Raw genomic sequence first — 13,936 nt, 5'->3', positions numbered from 1 at the left:
TCTTTTATACCAGAAAACTGAACTCTTTACACAATGATTGGTAACAAGTTTCACAGTTTTAGATATGATTCCAGGTTTTAATATGATTTTGTGTTGGTTCTCTCTTTTCCTATTCATTTTACCTATTTGTATACCTTGGAAAGTGGAGGATTTGGAGGTAGGTATATTTTTTATACCTGTTCATTTGTCATTCTTTCTTTGATAAATTGATATTGAATGAATATGAAATTTCAAATTATTTATGTCGCCGTTTTATGGTGGTTATCTGCAAATCATGACATATTCGTCCTGAAATTGTACTGTGCTGGTTATTTACTTATAGGACTGGCCACATTCGGGGGTGTGTGACAATCATTTCCCTCATATTCGATTTGGATGCTACTGCTAAGTCTGATCCACGATGTAATTATTTGGGTAGCAAGGAGAACGCATGTATCGTGTTCTGAAAAAACAACTGCTAGTTGTTTCCTTGAAGATTTAAAAACTGTGGCGCTGTAAGCGTTAGCCCTTCTTCGTTGCTCTGATAAAGGGCTAACGCTCGAAACGTCAGATTCCAAAAACTCTTTACGGTGGCCAATTTAAATTATCAACTCAGTTGATAAAACCAAATCACTTATTTCCTAATAGGTTTAGCCGTATTTGGAGGCGGGTGCTCGAGCAGGAGTTACTGGTACGTCAATAGTTATGCTGGTCTGCAAAACAGCCGGGATTATTGCACACGAAGTTGGACACAAGTGAGCGAATTATTTTTGATTAACCAGACAAATGTGTTAACGATTCAGAAACAAAAAAAAATCCATTACCTTATATTCTGAGTTCTAAACTTAAACATAGACTAAGCAAAGTGAGAGAGCACTGTAGCAGATTCCTTGTTTGAAATGGTTGATATCAGGTCCTTTCTGGTGGTGTGGCTGCTTAACAAATCGCGGTGGTTTAGCTCTTATCGACAACTATATTCGTCGTCACAGCGGTTAAAATATTGTGGATCATTAGGAGCAGCCGAGTGAATCCGCAACAAATTTTGACTCCTTTGATGGCGAATATCGTTGTCGATAAGAGTAAGGATCACGCTAAACAACTGTCTATTTTTTTTTTTACCACAACATCGATGTCAAGTAATCCGAGTGAATCACCCATGCTTGACAGCTAATATAGGCATTGCGTGACACGTTGACGCGAGTAGCATTGTCCGTACTCTTACCGATAACCGCAAATTGGCCAATCAGATTGCGACATCACTGCCAATTGTGGGAAGATATCCATCGACAAACCTGTAACGGAATTTCACTCATGCAAACGGCGCTTGTGGCCTTTGCTGATCCAAGTGATCATTACAGAATTTGTGTCGCGAAATTCAATGTCTGTGGTTTAACACCACCAAGCGCACTTACGGTTTGTTTTCTTTGTCTCACGCCAGGACCCCATTATCCGGAGCTTCCATCTTCCATACTTACCCTCTGAATCAACCCTGTCCCGTATCTTTTTATTTTTAGAAGCCTCCCACGGGTTTCTCGCGGGTGTTTACATAATAGCCAATCATAAGAGAGCTGTGGTCCTCTATTGTTTATGTCACATGCAGGCCGCACGAAAGTACTTCAATACGAAAGTACTTCAATAATAGCGAAAAGCAAGGAAAATTTACCATTTTTTTAGGGTGTTGTGCAAACGTCAGCGTGTTTTCGCGGGAAATCAAAGAACCCCCCACCATATCTCAGTTCTAAAAATGAAAAGATACGGCATAGGGTTGACTCAAGAGTATAATGGTATGGAGGCTACGAGTAAGAGGCTGCCCCCGCTCGTAATAGAGGGAATAACGTTTCTCTTTTTCTGAATTACGATCACCAGTATCGGTGTGGACCATGATGGAGGAAACAACTGCACCGCTGGCGTAAACATCATGGCTCCTGTGCTGCCAGGAGGACAAGGTGCCTTGAAATGGTCACCATGCAGCAAAAAGTGCTTCAAGGGTTTCTCAGGTCAGGAGTGATATAAATAATTAAAACAGGAAAAATCTGCAGCAGAGGAAAATTTTAGATCAAATGCATCAGGCACAACATGATTAAGGAAATGCCATTTGTGAAGAATCACAGCCCAAGGCACTTGAGTGTTTGCAATGACTTCCACTGGCTCCTTTGATTTTTTTCCTCCAATGCAATTCGTTTTTCATTTATCACATTGTTTCGATTCAGAGAAGTATAATGACTCGCGACGCACACTAAATCTTCAAACAACATGTTGCTTGAGCCTAGAGCGAATCTTAAAGCGTGTGGTGAAAGGGCTTTTTCCGTGGCGGTACCAAGGCTCTGGAATAAACTACCACTCCAGATCAGGCTTTCATCATCAGAGGCAGTTTTTAAGGCTAAACTTAAGACTTATCTTTTTAAGCCTGCATTTGATTTGTAGTTTTTACTTGTAGTTATAGTGTATTTAATTCTTAGGATTTTAATTTTTACGGTTTTTAGAGTATTGTAAATCGTCATGGACAATTAATGGAAGATTGCGCTATATAAATGTATTTAAGTTAATTTTGTAACACCCGTTCATAATTCCCTCTTATGCGGGTTTTAATGGGATCATTGCATGCCACAGACCATAATATGTTCCTTCTACAGTGGACCTGGCTCCAAATGTTTAGATGATCCTCCAAGGATATCTCTTCCTGGCTTTAACTACTCGGCTAAAGCGGACAGAAACCTTCCTGGCGTTTTGTTTGACGGAGATACTCAGTGTGAATTTCTTTATGGCGTTGGATGGCGACATTGTTCTTTTGAGAAGGCAAGGTTTCTATAAATGTTATGGAAATTTACTTAGCAAAATTTCACAAATTAATTTCGCCGAAGTGGAAGTGGCTAGTGGCGGATATTTGAAACTAATGTCCTTCATTATATTTCAGACAAACTGTGGCTCTTTGTACTGTTCAAGATCATACGGCAGTTGCAACAGTAAGCTTGCTCCCCCGGCGGACGGTACAAATTGTGGACCACGCCATGTATGTCGACTTGATCTGCACACGATTGCGTACTAACTCTAGCTTTTGTTACATCGATATCATGAAGGTTTATGCCTTTTTTCTAGGCACGAAATTTCTGTTATGTATTCCTCTTACTAATTTAGCAAGTACAACACGGTTTTTTCTCTAGCATCAATCAATAATACACACAAAAAACGAGCATCATAAAATTTATTGGATTAAAATTGCTATGTTTAAAGTGTGGTGTTATGTTCAATTGCTGATTTCCCGTAACTGCTGAAAACACACCCCTGTGGGGATCGTTTTTTAATTATAACTACGGGGTAATCATAGTTGGCTCGCTTGTAACAATATTAGACATATTTAAATTGTTGAAATCCAAATTCAATTCAAAAAAAGGGAAAGAAAAGACGCTAATGAACAACTTTGATCAGTTTTGCATCTCTTTGGTTGAGAGGGTTTTATGACCAATCCGATAGAACAGAGTAGAACACAACAAACCAATCCCAAGTAGCTTTAGAAGTTTTATTTAAAACTACCTCAACATATCTCCATTCCATTCCATAGTGGTGCATCAAGGGCAAGTGCGTTGATAATGGTTTACCCAGAATTAATGGTGGATGGGGTGAGTGGTCAGAATACAGTTCTTGCAGTCAGACATGCGGAGGAGGGGTACAGTACAGAACCAGGGCTTGCACTAATCCACCGTAAGCGTTTTCCGTCTGTTTCTCAGTAATTAAAGCATCTTCAAAGGAAGCTGATACAAAACTATTTCTTTCGGCGTATAGTCGAGATGTTGAGCCATATTTTAATGTTATTTAGGAGGCGATGAATAACAGCATAAGGGATTTCAATTCTAACTGCAGCCTTGTTGACACAGCAAATTTTTCGAACATGAGGAACGTATGGAATCGTATTAGCTCAGTTGGTAGAGCGCCAGTCTGCTGTGCGGGAGGTCGAGGGTTCGAGCCCCAGACCGGACCAACACTCAGGGTCTTAAAATAACTGAGGAGAATGTGCTGCCTTTGTAATTGTACCAGCAAATGGTTAGACATTCAAGTCTTCTCGGATAAGGACTATAAACCGTAGGCCCCGTCTCCTGCATCTTCAGTGTTACATGGTCAGCAGGGGACGTTAAAGAACCCACACACTTGTCGAAAAGAGTAGGGGGCGTAGTTCCCGGTGTGGTGGTCTATCTGTTGTTTCATTGTACATTTCATGCATGGGCTGGGTGGGTGAGTGAGATCAAATATGGACTGATAGCGGCAGCCAGAGGCGCCTTTACAAGCTGACGTTCGATCTCACTCAATTAGAATTGTAAACCGCCTTGAGACAGTATGTGATATGTGCGGTATATAAATACACATTCATTCATTCATTCATTCATTCATTCATTCATTCATTCAACGTATGCCTTTTAGTCCATAGTCCACTGAGCGTGTTTACAATTCGAGCTCTACTGATAAACCAACTGACAGACTGCGACTGACTGATTGACAGACTGACTGGCTGACTGACTACCCACCTAACCGATTGACGGAATGATTGACTGATATATTGACCGACTGACTGATTGATAGACTAACTGGTATTTTGGTGTTGAAAACGTAAAAAGGCCACCGTAAAGAGTTGACGTTTCGAGCGTTAGTCCTTTATCTGATGTATAGACTGCCTGACTGGTTGACAGACTGACTGACTGACTGACGGAAGGACTGATAGACTGACTGACTGACTGACTCACAGCTTTTTGATAATAAACGCAAATATTCTTTGCAGACCTGAAAATGGCGGTGAGAACTGCTTGGGATCTGCAAGAAGAAAATGGAAAATATGCAACTCGCAGGTTTGTTTCGATCATAAGAAAATTAATTTTATAATAAAAAATGTTATCGCAGTATATCACTATCAGCTTAAAACTGTTGTGAAGAAAGATGATGAAATTATTTTTCGACGAGCATGAGACAAAAAAAAAGGGTTCCGGGGTCCTGACAGAAAAACGCAGGAATGACTTGCGTGTTGCAGGTTATACCTCTGAGATTTTTTTATTGTATTAACTAATAAACCCTTAATTGATGTTTTTCTTTATTCTCATCACTCGTGTGCCTGAAATTGTATTTATTTTGTAAGGAGAAATTCTGTCTTGGTCACTCATGGGTATACGATGATACGTCTAAATCAGCTCATGCGTGAAAACCCCTCATGGCATGGGAAATCAAAAGAAACAGATTATCAATGAGACTGTGGTGAAATGACCCCAAGTTCTTCGTTTCAGATTGAGTGCCCTTTGCCATCTTATCGAGATCTACAATGTATGGAGAAACACCCGGAGAGGAGGGCCTATTACATTTCAAGTACAGTTCAAACAAATCTGCTGATTCATTTGCCTCGTTCTTTGGCGGGGATAAGTTCCTTGAGGTTGAGTGGCTGGGGGGTTCTCCCACCCCTCATATAAGCTAGTTACGTATGTATGTGCAGCCCTCAGAGGGTATCATTGGTCTTTGCGCCACTTCGATCTGAAAACGAGTATAGATTTCGACGATTATGGTCTAAAGACGAGTGTGGTTCTGAGTGCGAGTGTATGAACATACTCGTTTTTAACTCGTGAATTGCGCGCATGCGCAAGAGCGAGTTGTAGATATGATGTGGAGAATGGCACTCACTCGCTCGCTCGCTCGCTCGATTGGTCGATTCCTGTAAACTTTTTTTCGGTTTTAGGCTTTTGAGTGCATTTGATAGTTTTTGGCGAGCAATAAACAAACGAAATGGCGACCTTTGTTTCTAAGAATAGTGGCGGGGTGAAAAAAGAAGCCAGTGATAATCTTAAAAGAGTTTTTTTTTTTCGTTTTAGTTTCAACAAGCGGCGCCAGCAACTGGCAGGCATGCAAGGATTCACACTGAAATAACAGAACAACCTTCGTTTTTCATAAAATTGTAATTTACAATTCTTGAACTTGAAAACAATTCGAAGATTCATTGAAAATATCACTTACTGCAAAGTGCTCGGAGTTTACAGATGTTCAAAACCTTTTTCTGTTATGGCGTGAGATTGAGGACAAAATCGATCATTACGTTTTTTATCGTGTGTTTTTCCTGGGTGAAGCAACAGAAGATACCGGCGACCAACGAAATTACAAGTTAACAGGAAATTCAAGTAACACCTAAACAAACAATTTTAGCTACCGATTTTCAGTGAATTTTTAAAGAACAATTTTCTTTTAAGTTTCAAGACAATTTGAAGATTCAAAATAAATATTACGTACCAAAATGCGAAAGTTATACACTACAAAATTGATAAATAGGCCTGAAATGAAATTCTATCTTGTTCTTGATTACACGTTGCCTAACACGTGACTAAAATCTACCCAGGCGGAGATCCAAAATGACGGTGGCAGTCTTGGCTTAGTTATATCACTCAAAACTAGTTCCCGTTTGTCTCATTTGATAAAAAGGGAATCGTCAATGTTTTCATCAAGACAGTATTGCCTTGATTTTCTAATATTTACAATGATAGACAGTAAATTTCACTTTTCACCCACATTTACTTCCAACCTTTTCTTTTGAACCAGATGCGAAAATGATATACGTTTAAAACACATGACACCATCCACCCTTGTCAAATGTAATAGCATGATCATTTCAATCGTAATGCCTTCTTATCCCAACGTTACTTTGTTTCTTTGCTACATTAGCGAACACTGAACTACTGCTCGTAGTCTAGATACAACAATCAACCACAAAATTCCCTAAACCAGATAACATTGAACATAATCCAAAAAATCATGTGTCAATTCACGAGTTTGCAGATTTATAGAACGAGTAGGAGATATAGCCGAGATATATTACTCAATCTTTATTTCCGAGTTAGGTTTACCAATCCTTGCCTTCGGCGCTGATGCGAATTTTATATTCGCTGCAACGAAGAGTAAGAAGTACAAATTTCAGAAGCTATAAAAGCCTATGGATTTTACAGGGCCAAGTATGAAAATGGGTGCGTGGTCGTAACATGGTCGCTTTGAGAACTCGGCATCACGCCCCTATAAAGAATCCTGAAGGGCCTCTCCTACCCCCGGGGAGATGAAAATAAGGTGTGTCACTCTCTTCAAAAGGGCAGGATGGGAGGGATGAAAGAGGGCTGGTCGATTATGAAAGCAAACTGCATTTGGTTCTACATTAAATTAGTCACTTTCATCAAGCCCTAGGGTTTCAAAATATCTTTGTCACGGCTTGTCATTCTCGAAAATGGCCCTCTTGATTTTCACCTCAATTTCAATTTACACGTTGAGGATCTTCTCGAAGAGGACGGCTAAAAAGTATAACTCTTCTTTCTTTTTTTTTCTTTTTATTATTTTTTTATTTTTGTGTAGATCCTTGTAGGCTAGCCTGCATTCAAAAGAATTTAGTAAGACTTTATGGCTCAGTAGCTGATGGAACACGATGCACTGACCATCCTGAAATCTTTGACGTATGTATCGAAGGAAAATGTCGGGTGAGTAGTTTTGTAATTACATACTTGTCAGATGTTTGGAAAAAAGTACGATTGTTTATTTGCGCATCGATAGTTTCTTGCAGTTAGTTTGTAGATCTCTGTTTCTCGATATAAGCAAACGGTAATGTCATTACTGCTCCTTGAAAGCCGTGTGAAGGTAAGCTTATCGGCGTGTGCTTTTTCTGGGGAAAAATTATGCGCGGCTTAGGTCAATCAAAACTCTAACAAAATTCTCGAATGTGATTGGTTATCACCAGCCCAGTTTTAGAACTGATAAGACATTACACGCGTCGTATACTTGTTATAGGACAATGGAAGTGGACAGTACGCGTTTTGTGCGCGCGTTATTTTCGCTCATTTTGCCGAGTTAACTCTTGTTTTTTCATGAAAACGTATCACCGATATCTAGTTTTGTCATGTTTTGATTAATAGGGAAGAGGACTTCGTGCCGTCTAAATCTGTCTGTTATCACACTTGTGACTAACAAATCGGACTCCCGCTTTACATTCGTCCGATTTTGATAATCCCTGATTACCGACCGAATTGGACTCTGCTCAGTCCTATTACCATCATGTTAATAAGTTATATACAGCACAGAAATCGTGTCTTTTTTTTTTATGGAAATTGTATTAAGATTTTCGAACTATTCAGCCCTGGTCACCAATAATTGATTACGCGTGACGCCATCCATGACATTTCCTGAACGTGTCATGAACATGTCATGTCACGGCATGACATGTCTGCTTATGACTTAAAACCGGCCACGGTTTTTCTCAAAGGCTGTTGGCTGCGACCATGGTTTCGAGTCTGGAGCGAGGAAAGATCGCTGTGGAGTTTGTGGTGGTGTCGGAGACACGTGCATTTTGGTGAATTCTACGTACACGAAATTTCACACGGGATACGGTAAGAACATAACATGACTTTAGCGAACTATCTTAGATGACGTAAGCGTGCTGACTTATAGGACGTCAGTGAACTGAAGTATAAGACTTAATCGTTATTTCTTGAGAATTTGTCGAACCGACCTGAGACGTTTGTAAGGTAGTCCTCTACCCAGAGTCAGCGGTCGTCTCCCCCAGGAAAACCACTAGTGGGCAAAAAAACCACAATTCATTCCCCTTTGAGGCAAAAAAATGACCGTAACGTGGTAGTTAACAGACTAAGAAATATTTGTTTGCCTGTCAGGTTTTGAAAAACCAGACACCATTATTGTCTTACCGGTGGGAACAGCCAATGCTATATTTAAGAAGAGAGGAAAAGGTTACAACATGTTAGGTATGTTCTCGTTGTTGTTGCTGTTGTTATTTTTGCATGTCTCGCAAGATCCTTCCCTCGGCAATAGTAGACCCTTCATTTTCTCCGCAAATTTTTCTATCTTACTAAATGCACGTAATCAGCAGTGTCCTCCTTTCCTCTATTGACTATGGCCGTCTTCAAACCCTAAACACACACACACACACGCATAAAACCAGAACAATTTATTGTAACTTTTATGATTAGTGTGAAACTCTTTATCCTGATAGAACGAAAATTCTTTCCAACATGCTGTCTAAAGGTGACCGAAATTAAACAGAGAAAAAATAAAATAATTGATTTTAATTTTTCACTGTTTTCCTGAGCCAAGTTTATCCTTGAAAGGAGAGAATTATACCATTTACTAACTGTAAATAATTTCTAGTTTTCTTTAATATTTTACAAAAGCATCGATGTTTCCTTTCTTCGTCAAACAGGTGTTAAAGATCCTCATACAGGCGAATACATCATAAATCTCCCCTCATGGAGTCGAACTGTTTACTACAATGGGACAAAAATTGAATACGAACATAAAGACAACAGATATGATGATTCTATTTTTGTAGCTGGGCCCACAAAAATTCCCATTGAAATTGTGGTACGATAATGTTTCAATCAATGATGTTATTACACGTTAATAAAAAAAAACCAAGTTTAACCAAAAGAGTAATTGGAAACTCTTCATGTATAACGTAATGATGATTCCTAAATGTCAAATTCATAAAGCTTATAAGATGGTTTTTAGCAAGATCACAGTCATATAACAGACAAAGACAATTATTGGTAGAAATAAGAGAGATGGTAAGTTTTGAGCTCGGTAAAGAAATAGGGAAGATGTTTTTCGTCTTGTCACGAGCGTGGGACAAAGAAAAAATTCTGTCCCACGCTCGTGACAAGGCGAGAAACGTCTTTCTTTAGAGACAATTATTGATAATTATGATTAAAAGCTGTTTGGAAAATAACCTCACGCTCTTTGCAAGAAGGCACCAAGGAACCTGCTCGAGACAACAGTGGAATCGAGCCTGAACATGTTCAGTAGATTTACCGTCAACTCTCAACTTTTTATGGATTTTGATACTTACTTTAATACTGTATGGAGTTAAACTGTTCAGATTAATAGACTTCCTCGTGTTAAAAAAAGAATGCATTTTACTGTTCGCTTTTACCCTTAAAGTTTTGCCTGAGATATGCGCATCTGTGTTAGACTGCATACATCAGTCTCTACTGGATTTTTTTCTTTCCTCTGTTTCTCTTTCTAGTTTGTTTTTCTATATGAAAAAAATCAAGGAGTGGATTTTCACTACTACAGACCACTACTATCTAACGAAACTGCTCAGAGAGCCTCTTTTGAATGGGTCGTTGGCATCTGGTCTGCTTGCTCAATGACTTGTGGCCAAGGTATCGTTTCTGGCGTCTCTTGGTCTGTTTGAGTATTGAGGCAATTTGGCGTGCGTTTGATTTCATTCACCTCGTCCTGTTTCTGTTATTATGACAAATTTATTTCACGGTTGTTGTTTGAATTGCGTTAGACAACACAGGAATTGTTAATTAAAGCTGAAGATTGGACAAAAGTCTTTTTCTTTTGATATCTAAACTTGTTAGCTTGATATATAGTTCTGTGTGTGTAATCTTGGAGAGCACGGAATAAAGTTTCTGAATTGCACAACGTCGTAAAAATCATTAGTATCTGGCCAAGCAAGAGCACTTATAGTAAATAAACACTAAATCAACATTTGATTACAATTTTGCGCTGAATTTTAGGTATCAGAACCCGGGATCTCAGCTGCGTTCGATCTGATGATGGTACTCCTGCATCAGTTGACTCCTGTTCCGCCGTCAAACCCGCGTCACACATTGCCTGTGATAACCAGAATGACTGCGCGCCAGAGTAAGTGTTCTCTCTAACGACTGCTTACGTCGATTATTTCAGTCTGTTTTCTCCGATTGGTTCGGCTAAGACCTCACAAGACGCGAGACCTTCTCGACCAGAAGGCTGACTTTTTTTCTCGTATTTTCCCGCGCTTTGGGTCAGTTATATGACAGATGGCTCCTACATCTTGCATTAATCCAACCCGTGGCTCAATATGTAGCATTCAAGTTGTGATAATCATAGTCAGATTCTCTCCATTTTAAGGTGGTATCAAACAGATTGGAACGAGTGCTCCAAAACCTGTGGAAAAGGGAGTCATTCTCGACTTGTCTACTGTCGAAGAAAAGCTAATGAATCTTATTTCGAGATAATCAGCGACTGGCTCTGTGATGAGAGTGCCAAACCAAACATTACTCTCGTCCAGCAGTGCAACGAAGTGCCATGTCCGGCAGAATGGAGGGGTCTGCCTTGGTCCAAGGTATAAACATATATATGATGCAACGCTTGATTACTAATATTCATTGAACGATTTCGTCAAATTAGGAATTTCATAAGGAGAGCTACTGCTTTTTTTTTTTCTTTGCTGAGATTCTTCATAGAACAACTTCAATAAGATAGTTTTGGTATTCTTAAGTGTTCCAGAACATGTGGCGGTGGCTTGATGACAAGGGAGCTGGAGTGCATCCGGACGGACGAAGCTGGTCATATAATACCGGCTGCGAAAGAACTATGTCATCATGCCATGAAACCACTCACTGAGGTTGTTTGCAACACAGACAAACACTGTGATCGTGAGTAAAAAAAATAATTTCTTCTGATATCATTTTTTATACAGCACGTTACGTGAATGAAGAAGAAGCTGGTTATGAAAAAGTTTCTGATGTGAGCGTTGTTACGTTGTTGCGATTTTGGTTTCATAGGAATGTTTGAATGGTCTATACAAAAATAAAAAACCGATCAATGTGGGCAATTGTGTACCTACCCCTCCCCTAAAGTCAGATGCTGATATTGATCCAAAAAAGACTACCATGATCTCGTAAGAAAATGCCGTCGATATAATTTTTTTTTCTTCCTCAAAGCTCCTCCGGAGATTCAAGTGGCATGTTTCTATGGTGCTGATAATCTTCAAGAGGTACTCCATGATTTTACCAAAGAAATTGAGTGGGAAAACACGAGTGCAGTTGTCAAGAAGTGCGCGAAATTGGCCTATGGAAGAAATTATAAGCTGTTTGCCTTGGGCCAAAGTGGTCTGTGTTTGTCTGGACCGAATACTAGTGATAAATATTATGTCAGTGGAACTGGTTGGTCGTACTGTAGAGATGGTATTGGCATGGGAAACAGCATGTTTGTTTACACCTTAGGTAAGCTTTAGTGGAATGTCCTAGTCTGTTAAGACAGAGAAAAATATCCGCGGAAGGAGCGAGATTGAAGGTCTAAGCTGGCTAATTCCGAGGTTACTGTTAATCATCTACAGCCGAGAAAGCCAGTGGCGTCGGGAAACGTTGCGAAAATATGGTAGATCCGGACCGCGCTAAGAACCTATCAGATTGCAGGATTAGTAAAAATAACGTATAATAAGAGACCTGTCATAAGTTATCGCGGGGGGGAGGGGGGGAGGGGGGGGTCACAAATAGTGACCAGTCCCTAAATACAAATCAGCAGTAAACAAAAACTTATTTAACTAATTCAAAATATGGGCTTGAGAGGCAATGATGAAGTGATGGATGATAAGCCTATGGAGAGGTACAATCTTTGCTAATCTTTTTTAGAAATGTATACCGTGGAGATATTTCACTGTTACATTTGCAGAAATATTAACACTCACTAGTGTTATAACGCTTTCGAAAACTCTCTTCTGTAGAGCCACTACCAAGCTTTCAACCAATTGGATGTTACCATGACAGTATTACTGATCGTGCTCTGCCCGTAAATTACGCCAATTTCCGATCACAGATAATTTGGACAAAAATGAATTTGACGGTAAACCGGTGCGCACGTGTGGCTTTTCACAAAGGTTATGAGTACTTTAGTGTTCAGTTTTACGGAGAGTGCTTCGGTGGAAAGGATGCTGGGAAAACTTACTCCAAATATGGAAAAAGTGGTTATTGTTGGTTCTTCAATAGCCAAAACGGACATGCAGTTGGAAGAGATTTGACCAATTTTGTATATCACATTCAACAGGTCGGTATATTAAAATAAACCCAGAACTGATTTGGACTAACTCCTCAAAAATATAAACTCCTTCCGAATAGGGATTGGAAGGGGGTCCTAATTCCATTTCGCGCATGAGTATCACGTATACCTTTAACAATTTTATACGCGTTCAGAACTTAAAAAGGAAAACCTTAAAGTCTCCCTTACCTTGCCTTTTTCTAAGATTCACGGTCACGTATCAATTTTGGGCTTAATCACGCGTCACGTACAAACGTTTTGCCACCATCTAAAAATCACTGAAATATAAACTTCTTAGTGAAAATCATGAGCTCGCAAGAGGAGTCCGCTGTAGTGGTTATCCTCCCGGTAAGATTTGTTAACATCGTAACAGTCAGTGCCATTCCCCTGAAATTAACAGTCCTTAAATTTTATATTATAATAGTATTAAATTGTGTGTAATTGAAAACAAAACCTTTCCTTACAGAAATATGTCTATAGGTGTGATCTGCACATTGTGAAGACTTTGAGGATCTTTTTTTCATTCGAAGAGCATTTTACCACTTGAATCGCAACTAATGCCCGAGAGAGCCCCTAAATTTGCGAAGCAAGCAAGGACTTTGGGTTTATTATAGATTGGCTGACAGAACGGTGGAATAGCAGAACGGTGGAATGGTGGAATATCCTTAACACGGAGTGACGGAATACCCTAAAACGCGGAATGCCTTGTTGTATGAAACAACTAAAATGCTTATTTTTTTAGAGAGATTTGTAGCCTGTGGGATAATTTTCCTTTCTGTTTTCTTCCTTTTTTACCAGGATGATGAAAGTGCAGCGAAGGTGAAATAACATAGAAGGACATTGTTGAACAATAAGGACAATAAAGAAATACAGCCAATCAATAAATATGGTATTGAATGATAAAAAATCTTTGAAGAGTTCTTTTGTCATTCCATGTTTTGATATTTTCATGACTCAAACCCTTTCCAATAAGAAATCACTTTTTGTTCCAGGATTGTCTTTACCTTTCCCTGTTCTGATCCGTTCTAATTATAAAGCTGTATGTTCATTCAGTTGCTGGTATTAATGGTCGGTTATTTAATTGCTCGGTTACTTTCTTACCTCGAATGATATTTGTCGGGTAATAGAGCGTGTCGAAAGTAAT

At 39.4% G+C, this 13,936-nt stretch overlaps 1 pseudogene; it reads left to right on the top strand.

Moving 5' to 3' along the window:
• Positions 1-678: 678 nt before the first annotated feature.
• Positions 679-13,646, top strand: LOC131773729 (A disintegrin and metalloproteinase with thrombospondin motifs 18-like; annotated as a pseudogene).
• Positions 13,647-13,936: the final 290 nt, after the last annotated feature.

The sequence above is a fragment of the Pocillopora verrucosa genome, chromosome 2 (genome assembly GCF_036669915.1).
Source record: "Pocillopora verrucosa isolate sample1 chromosome 2, ASM3666991v2, whole genome shotgun sequence".
NCBI lineage: Eukaryota > Metazoa > Cnidaria > Anthozoa > Scleractinia > Pocilloporidae > Pocillopora > Pocillopora verrucosa.
This window is presented reverse-complemented; position numbering and strand designations above follow the sequence as displayed.